This window comes from Glandiceps talaboti, chromosome 8 (genome assembly GCF_964340395.1).
Source record: "Glandiceps talaboti chromosome 8, keGlaTala1.1, whole genome shotgun sequence".
NCBI lineage: Eukaryota > Metazoa > Hemichordata > Enteropneusta > Spengelidae > Glandiceps > Glandiceps talaboti.
Window position 1 is genome coordinate 17,726,245 of NC_135556.1, and position 11,226 is coordinate 17,737,470.

The window sequence follows — 11,226 nt, forward strand, 5'->3', positions numbered from 1 at the left end:
ATGCCAATAGAAGTGGATTTGTTCTTGAAAGGGTACTGTGGCAATATGTATTACTCGCCACATATTGTTATACAATGAAAATAGAACAGACAGAAATTGGGTATTGTTACCCACCACAATGAAAGGCATAGCTTTGTCTGTCCCACCGTGTGTCTGTGTCAACCCCGGTGGATATATTGATGACTTATGTATCTTATATATGATTAATTGTTTGGATTGCATATTTTCACAATAATTTGCATAATGGGTAAGATTGACAGCGTTGTCAGCTTAAGCACTTTGATTGATGATCGGAGAATCATGGAACGTGGTATTTGTTATCATATCATGGTGACTTTGAAGTCTCGTCAGTTGAAAAACATGACGTATATTGTATTTACAGATTAAGAAAACAACCTTGCACTGCATTAAAATACTTAAATCCTAGCTTTCAAACTGTCAGGGGAAACAAAGAAGCCATATACATCAAAACATTACAACCATCGCTAAACTGAGATACAAGCCGATACACTCTACCGCCTGTCTGAAACAATATTTTAAAGTCAAGCATACGTAAACAATGCTAATATCCCTGAAGAAGACCTGATGGCTTAGGTTAAAAGCAGTATTTTGGCCCAATATATTTTTCAAATACTAATCTGTACAGACGAGTCTTCATCATTATACATATTGCCTTATTTTAGTATAATTTCAGCTATCCGTCTGCTAGCTAGTTTCAGGTTCTATTACCATTCCTTCTCACTTCACTACACATGTGCTCGTGAACAGGTGATGCGCGAAGGCACAACAATCAAAACATGTTGTTGTTGTGTTTTGTCCCGGCTGAAGGCATTCAGTTTTAATACACAGGGGTAATCATACTGCAATTGACGCATGACGCCAACTAAGTACAGTTTGTCGATGTGTATGTGTGTCAATGCATATGTCACAAGTTGATTAATATGTAATGGAAATATTCTTACTTTGGATGCTCATGCAACGTTTCAGGATATTTCAAATTCCAACAGGATATGGATGTAAAAGAAAGGAATAATTCTATAATCCTCGAGAATTTCATCTCAAATTCAAAGATGGGGCGTTTCTATTTTTCCACTGTCTGTTGGCTTTTGCGTTGTTTTAAAGCAACATATTAAATTGACGAATTTGAGTAAACATGATAACATTTCAAATAAAAATGGTCATTCTCTCTCCGTGTTATTTTACACAAACGTGTATCAAACCGTTTTTACCAAACAATTTGAGTTTGAACAACGACAGATGTGTATGCACAGTTGACATCAATAAAAAATAAAACAGACCTCTAGTTGATTCGTGGCAAATAACAACAGGGGTAGTCGCATGGCATTTCAACCTTCTCACTATCATTCTCTACTGCATTCATCACACACATGTATCCTTCTCCTGCGGCTATCATACATATCGGTTTATTTAAGACGACTAAATGACGAACATTGAATTTGTACATTATTTACTTAAGATAACTATTTGCTATTATATTCCCTTATCTCGTATTTCTGAAGCTCGGTCATCTTTACAGAGACATACATCACATTAGTTTCTGCTCCACGTAACTGCTTGCAGTTGAAATATTTGATGGGAAGAATTACAACCAGGGCAGATACAGACACAATGACTGTAACAACTCAATAAGCAATTCGTCTTATGCAGGCCTAGTGCCAGACTATGTCGTCTTGTCTTTTATTTTTAGATATCCTTATTATTAATATTATAGTTACAGTGTTAGAGTACCTCCGCCTCATCACCAGCGAAATATATATCACAGAAAGATTATTGCATTATAAATTGTATTCTATATGTTTCTCTTAGAAATGGTATCGAATCCATTTTTGCAATCTGGAAAAAATCAAATTAGAATATGTTAGATTACACGCATGCCTAAATTTAAAAAAAAAACTTTCTAACGGGTGTTGTCAGAAAGGCCCAGTTCCGAATCGATAGATTGGAAAATTGTGTCAACAACTAGTTCCTAAAACTCTGTAGCTTAAGATATATATTGCGGTCAGCATCTTTGCTGATAGCTACAATATTCAAAAACAAGGTAATCACCGCTTAATATTATTACATTATCATAAATCACATCAATTTGTGATATCTTTGATGCAGCAATTATGATTTTAACTGTCACCCTTTCTATGCCAGTCAAGGTTAACATCCACAAACAACGCAAGGGTGTGTGTAAGATATAAAATATAATACACATTTTATAAGACTTAGCGAGGCCAAGGTTGAAAAGAATTTTGATACATTATAAAATTGTATGGTTGTCAGAAAGATGATATACTGTACTATCATTAATCATATAGTACACAAGTGCGTATCATATTCATACTAACTGCTATATAAGGCAACATGGGAGATACATTTGATACTAAAAAGAGTGTTTTGTAAGTAGCCATGGTTACATTTTACTTGTATCGGCTATTTGTGGGACTCTTTCTCGTTTGTATGAGATATTAATTAGAGGAAACGCTGCCATGCACAATCATTAGTGACTCTTAAGCACTCTTAGGGGACTTGACAGTTGCAATTAGCAGCCAAGTAATGGGACTTAGTCTTTGAAAATTACAAAGTGCCTGTCTTTGCCTGGGTAATAGATAAGGTTGGTTGAAATATTGCCTACGTGATTCATGCTATCGTCACTGATAATGTAAAACATCTGCGATGATATGAGTATACCACTTACTTTTGAAATTAATGTGATATCACAAACTCAAATACACATAGGCAAAATACTGAAACCGATGCATGTAGGTACAGCTATTTCAAGCTGTGTTTAATCTCTGTCTATCTGCATTTCTGATATGTACTGATACATGCCAATAAATGAGATATATTTTCCATTATTTCTATCCGAATATAGGAATTCAAATCTTGCTGTATTGCTTTCATTGTATATAGTTTGTTCATGTACATCAATCAATCAAGAATTTGTATAGCGCCGAAATCCAATATGACGTAATGTTCTATGGCGCTGAACAGGAACAATAGTAGATCATTGTAAAAAAGTTAGAAAGCTCTTGCAAACAGATGTGACTTGATGTCCTTCTTGAATTTATCTACAGTTTATGTGCATATTCCGATATTAACCAATTTTACATATACGCCATCCCTTAAGATCAGAAACACTACAATTACAGCACTGTCAAAGAAGTGCACATTTGTATATGTGTAAGACAACAAACATTAAACACGAGCTGGTCCGCATGCGTAGGCTGTTCTATTTCGCGGTTGCAATTTCCTGAGAGTTTGTACACGTAACTAGCGTACTATGAATGAGATAGGCAGGTACATCCTATATTACTTCACTTTAGTTATTTTAACTTGTGCTGCAAATATCCGCATGTTTTTGACATAAGTGAAACGTCTTTTCCTTGTGTTTGTCTAAAGCAAGACACGTTCATAGTTTTCACGCCAAGTGGCCATGTTTATATGGAAAGCATATGCACCGTCTAGTACTAATAGGTGAATGGTAGCATATTTCTTTGTTCGACTAAAATTAATAATTTCCTTTGGACAACTGGGCGTGTTACGTTTCAGGTGTAATTTGGGGTAGCCAGTTGCAATATAGCTTGCGACAATTACTAATGACGAACTATGACGTCACTATTGAAGTATGCAACATAGAGTAACGTGAATGTTAAACATATCGCGGCCTCGTTACAAGGTCGAAGTATATACAATGGACACTGGCATCAACACATAATGAATATATATATATATATATATATATATATATATATATATATATATATAACTCGGTGAGTATCAATCTGCTAAGACAGTGCTCTATACCGCAGTGGCAGAGCGTAATAGTTATCCAAAACTATATATATATATATATATATATTAGTGTGTGTGTGTGTGTATGTGTGTGTGTATGTATGTGTGTGTGTGTGTGTGTGTGTGTGTGATATGCCAATACTGGAGTAAACAGTATTCAATACATAATGTACGTAGACCGGTATAAATAACACAGTATCAGGTAAGATACACAGGAGCCGTTACTCAGTGTTTCACGCTGTTGCGATCATCAGACGACTAACGGTATAGGTCTATGAAGTTCCAATTTCCAAGTTCTAAAATTCCATTTCACGGGATATGGGTGCCACAGTGGAAGTTGGTCAATACATATCTATTTTGATATATATATATATATATATATATATATATATATATATATATATATATATCGATTACCTAACGGAATTCATTTACATAGAATGTCAACTGTGTGTTAATTAATAATTCATGAGTAAAAGCTTTAATTGACTTCAGTAGTAACCATGTTATTCACTGCAACTAACACAAATAACTTTATTGATAATCAAGGGTTTCCAATTTCGAATGCTCTGAGCAATATGATATCGAATCAAACAGTCATAATGTCTTTAGATTGTTTTCGTTCTTAATGATAAAGTATTGGTGATTACGTTGTGCGGCATAACGATGACAATTTAGTAGCCCTGAGAACTCAAACTATGTAATAAAGGCGTAAATGGTTACCTAGGGTACAAGTAGAGTGTCTGTGGTAACGTCACATTTCATGATTGGACCACTATTAAAACTCTTTCTGCAGTAAGGCCAAATAAAAATGAGAGCGTATTTCCGATAACCCGACCGACCTTAGTTTAATTCCTCCGACCCTAAACATTTTTTTTATGCAAAAGGATAAACGGTAACAATTTACTTCTATTTACAGACTCACGCTTTGTTATAACAAAGTAGCAGTGCGACTCACATCCAAAAGATTTAGAATTTCGACACAATTTAAGTACATCCATATTATTAAATATGACCAATCTGGGCAAGTTATTTCACTTTGAAATTAACCCTAAAATGAAGCCATTTCACACGATGGTTGCTTTGAAACCCTGGAAGTATTTTGGTAGTACGTACAATCTAATGCAAGAATCAATCTATTTTACCTCTGAACATCAACAAATGGAAAACTATTTATGGTACTCATGCTCATCCTTTATGAGAAGGACCTTGACTGAGAAATACCAAAAATTACATTTGTGCGAAGGGGACATCAACGAGAGAGAGAGAGACATCAACATCCAGAGAGAGACATCAACGATGAATAATTAAACCATTGCGTGATCAAGGGCCGTATAGTAGGCGGATTGAAACTTCGTATTCGTTTCCAATTTACCATTCCAAAGTAACTATATTCTACTGTCCTATTGATTCTTGGAACCATGAACAATATATTCTCTATATTTGTGTATTCTCAAACACGGCGTGCTATTATTTTTGCATCACTTGTTTGTGTTATTTGTCTATAAAACCTAGTGATTAAAATCAACATCCGAATTCAAACACTGTCATCATTTACAGACATTGATGAAGTCATGATCAGACAATTCAAGTCAAATCTATGTCGTCAGTAGAATGAGATAAACTAAGTAACTATATAAAGATGATTACTTGTAGTCCAAACGAAACTATCACATTATCATGGTAAATACACTTAGTGTCTCCTAGCAACTTGAGTAAATAGTCAGATAAATGGATTGCTTGCTAGATAGTACCAAATACGATAACATTGCAACTAAATAGTTTGTAGAAACTATAATGTTCAAGTCACATATTGAAACAAAAAAGTTTCAATATGCGTTTAAATGGCATGGTAATTTGTATTCAGGTATGCAAATAATTTAAAAGACGTGTGACGTACACCTGGTATGGACATCATCCCAAATATTAGTCTGTGATGCCCCTGTTTTTATATACCGATATAAAACTTACACTTTGCTACATCGACGTCCATTTATCTAGACGACCGGCTTAGCTGAACTTTGTATTTCATGAACAGACAAATGTGATAGTAATTCAGAAGAAGTGTTCAGATAGAGGCCAGGAATGATTAAAACGAATTGTCACAGAAGTAAAATTACCAAATTGGTCTGCACTAATTAGACTCTGAAACGTTGGACCGTTATTACAATTATATAATGGATTGATGATTTGTTATGTAAGCAAGTCTCTAGCGTGCGATGAACCTTTTATGAGATTACAATTGCAATGACGTCAGATCATCCCGTCAACCTTCACAACTTGACACAAGTCTGAACAATGTTACTATCTATATTCAAAGTAGTGTTTCCGATGTGAAGAAGCCGGTTAAAAGAGGAAAAAGGCATTGACCATTTTCACTTTTATATTCGATATAGAACTGCGATATATGTAAGAAGTGCAACAAATATAAGTACATGTAAATACATTTCGTGATTTGTAATTTAACAAAGTAACATAATCATTTTGGCCGGAGCCCAATCCATTTATTGGTAATCTTAGACTAAAATACTATGCACTTAGCCAAAAAGTTTAATGTGTTGTATCGTTGAAATTGATACTATGGTATCGTGGGTCAGTAGTCATTTAAAGTAAAAACACACAATTCGTACGTTCTCGGGAGTAATATTAAACGACCAAAGCACTTTTTATTTAAACAGGTGGTCTAAGGTAATGAGTTCTGATGTTTGATTCATGCATTTCTTCTTAAAGTAGATTGTCCTAGCGTGATAGTGTACCCGAGCAATACATGCTACATAAGTCATTTAGCGAGAATGTATTGATTTCACAACATGTTTGAACGATCAAAGGTGTACAAAATATCGCCCTCAAGAGAATCAATAGGATAGGTATATAATACTGCAGTATCTACTTTGAGAAAGATCAATGTTGGCATTAGCTCTATTTCGTGACAGCCTCGTTTTCGTTTTTTTCCCATCGCCACAGAACATGTTACGCCAAATTGTTTCTTCAAGCCAATATAATATGTAAATATGTAAATATAATGACTGTTGACATTTTTAAACGTAGTTTAAAGACATATCTTTTTAGACAACATTTTAAGTGATTGATTTTAACTTGTCAGTTTTTATACATTGTGAATTATTTTAATTGGCCAGTTTTACACCTAGCCCCTTTTTGTGTGTTGTTATTTTCTTTACTTTATTGCAATTTTTTTTAAACTACAGTCTGTACAACGCGCTGAGACGCATGTGTAGCGCGTTTACTTACAAGAAATAAATAATAATAATAATAATAATAATAATAAATCAACATACCACAAGTGTTTCACTCATTTAACATTAAGTGTAAAGCAATCAATAATTTTGTGTGAATAGGGTACCTAAGCAAATTAATTCCAATGCCTTGCACTATAGCACATCGTACAAAAATATGTACCTTGTATCTAAATCCAAGATGAATAAATATGTTTATTATTTTATGTTGATTTCTTCATTAATATTTCACTTTCAGTTGATTCATTTCATTCATTGTCCAAACTGTGATGAAATTCAAAACTTACATTTAGTGTTAATAGGAAACAAAGCGTTGATTGTTGGTTCCTAATCATTGAATATAACATATATTTTCATGTATCATTTATTGCATCATCTTCACAATTTGTGTTTGCATGTAAGGTGTATTTAGAGAAATAACAGATTATCATAATATATGATATCAAACACAATGTAATCTTTGGGAACGTTAATTAGGAACACTGGCGGTGTCTGTGCCTTTCCAAGCCCTAATAATTGTTATGTTTTCCATCTTACACTTGTAGAATACAGGATAACAAACTATGAGACAATATATCTCCACAAAGAACAAGGTGTGAAATAATGACAGTTAGCCACCTAGAGTTCATAATATATTGTACCAATTTAGTCACGTTTGCTTGTTTTTGACTTTAAGTTAATGGTTTTTGTTATCACTAAAAGAATTAAAATTCATTGATGAAGACACATACGAAATTTCAATGAAGACACTTCTTGGTGAAAAAAGCATGATCCATGTCCAAGTGTATTAACAGAAACCAAAATTAACATTTCATTTGTATTTGAAATAATAATAATAATGTTAGTTTTTATATAGCACTTTCCCACTTTGTGCTCAAAGCGCTTTACAATTATTACCCCTGGCATGGATTTATATCTATGCAAATCTGTGAGATGGAAAGAATTGCTGCATTTTAGCTAGATTGGAACGATAAGTATGCTACTATTTGACTTGTTTACTTGACTAATTGACACTCAGATATTACATGGATTCCGTATTGGAAAGGCTTTTGACCTTGAAAATAAAATTCCAACAGAGAACAATTATACCACATTCGACAGGCAAATTTTCTATACTGTTTGAGGTACCTGAACTTTTTCCGACAAATATTGACCGAATTATAATGACAAACTCGATATTTTAAGCGGAAAGATCGTGTATGTGTTACGTGTATACTCTGTTAAATAACACATTTGTACAACTCTGATTCGAATAAGACAAATTTGATTATTAAATTTATGTACACGCGACTAAATTTGCTGTCAACATCATCAATCTGCCGTCATACAATGAAATTGATACGTAAGGAAGGAAACCAATTTGACCTTGGCATAGATTGCTAAGGTAAAATTAAACCATTACTATGGAAATCGTACCCTGTGATATTTGTTATTGTGCAAATTCTAAATGTTATCGACAAATGAGTTCGTCTTTCATTAAATATTAATGATTATTAAGTAAACTGTTATATACTGTATCTCATCTTTTCCCCAAATTATTATCAGATTTTCTTTCACATGCAATCGCGTATAAGGGCATGTATACAGGCGGACGAAGCCAATGCTCACGACAGACCCTAGAGCATTGTCCGTGTGAGGCTAAACACGTTTAAGTAGAAGTTTGCCTTCGTTGTCAAAAATCACAATTAGCCCTTATAGAGGTATCATCCTAGCACGCCTGGAGACCAGCAACGCGTCATACAGACGCCTTTCTGTAACCAGAGGGAAGGTATCGAAGATATTATCATGGTCATATGCATTAATCTCTGGCTATACATGCCAGCATTATAAGTATTATCACATACAATCGTCAACTTCCGTGTAGTACATGTCTTAACTATTTCTGACGGAGTTTCAGGTTCCTTGGATAATTTTGAGAGAAATAAAGGTTGTTTTTGAGGATTGAACGAGGCATCGCAAAATTATATATAACCGTTCTATACCTATGTCTATATGGAGTAGACCGTGAGCAGTGCGATTGGTGAGTTTTCGAGAATTAAGGTAATGCATACCCACTGATACTACTAATCGTGCGTGCTGTATGCTATTGTATGTAATAATATAGCATTTTATATTAAGCGGTCTAGAACAACTGTTTAACAATACCAAAGAAAATTGTGACTAATGATACAGAAAGACATCAAAGTTTCGAGACGCTCCTGTCCACTTCACGTAAATTAGGTTTAAATACAATATGTTAATTTTTCATTTTTGGTAATTAGTCTTTTGACAGTGCCGTAAAAGTGTTCCGTTGTTTTGCGACATTGGAAATTGGATAAGTTTGTAAAAAAATAATAAATATAGTTAATGAATGAGGGCAGTATAGATATTGAAAATATTGCAAATGTAAAGGAAAATATTATGAAAGTACATGATTAGAACTCATGTTCATTGGAAGTTAAGATCAGAATTAATTTCCTTTGAGGTGTTATGGAAATGATATATCTCGTGCAAAGATCCTGAAGACATACAGAAATGATAAATCATTTTGATCATACGTTGTGATTAAATTCATGAAATGAAATGAAATGCGATTGTATATTTTACTTCTCATTGATTCCTTTGCAAATAAACTGAAGACGTTTCTACTCCAAAGGACGAGAAGTTACTATATTTTGTATATATTTATATATCTACGAATGCATAACATATGACAACATGTTACAGAACGTGGCTATAAACCACCCATTGCCAACTTACAGACATGTTCGTTCATGCAATATGAATCACTCATTGAAATTCATGACACCTTGTAATCATGTCACTATTTTGTAACAGCTCCCATACCTCGGCACGGAGTAAATCCATCATTTCCGAAAGAATACACTTTTATGGTACAAATTAGTGTTGTTACGTGAACCATAATCCCCAATTGGTTTCGAATGTAAGAAGACGCGCCATTAGGAATCCATATATCATTGCGGAAAGTTAGACAAAGTAAAACAAGTTACGGCAATACTATCTAATATGTACAAGGAATCGTTATGTATTATGCCCATATACTGTTCATTGTTGGTATCATTACCCACAAGTTTGTATTGTCAATTTGTACTCAAAGTGGTGAAATAGAAGCATAGCAATAGAAGTTGTGGTTTCATATTTATGTACTAATATTTTCAATTTTCTGTGGTTCACTACTGTCGAATTGACGATACAGAATGATCGAAAAATATGTATAATGTACCTTTGAAGTAGTGGTTCACGCCACACTACACTACACTACACTACACTACACTACACTACACTACACTACACTGCTACCTAGTAATCTTCATTTTCTTTTTACACCATCGCTAAAGCATCTTAAAAATGGACCCGTCACTTTAAAAAGGTTGACTATCTGAGGAGGGGGGGTGTTATACGATCATAATACCATCCCGATTGTCCACTCGATCACGTGAATGGTGTGACGAGCGCCTTCAAGTGTCAAGATTTAAGGTAGAACTAAACTAATATGTTTGTCCGCAGACGTCTAAAATAAAAAGGACACTTAAAATTCTAAAGATCGGCTGTTTGGAATATAAATGGATAAGACAATCATAAGTTATTTGAAGCGTTAAATAAAATGAGCAATACAACACCGTCTACATATAATCAAAGACAGGGCGCATCTCTAATTCATCTGATACATATCCTCAATACGTAATGGCATTCATGAGACGATTGGAACACAGATGGTAAGGACACCAACAACACGCAAACTAGATTCAGCGACATCAGCGCATTAATCATGGGATTACTTCAACTCAATGTCGTATTCGTTTTCCGTTCGTCAAACCTTTGATAATGAAGGCTATATGTATACGATTCACTCAAGACGACATCGTAGCTTTTCTTCCAGGAAATTGTAATGATGTATTATTAAACAAAACTGATAAATGCACGTTTTATCGGAAGAAATGTAATCTTAATGGTGTAGGGAGATATGGGAGTTTACGTCTCGGAGATTTTGTTATTGAAACAGTGACGCCTTTTTGTAGACATTTCGATTTGTAAGATTACTTTCTAATATCGTTCCCGGGGAATTCAGTGGATTTGGTTTCATTAGAATGCCTGTTCTGATGGAATAATGTAGGGAAGGACATGAGCCTTCATTTTTTAATCATCCTTATTCCGGAAGGAGAAGGCGAGG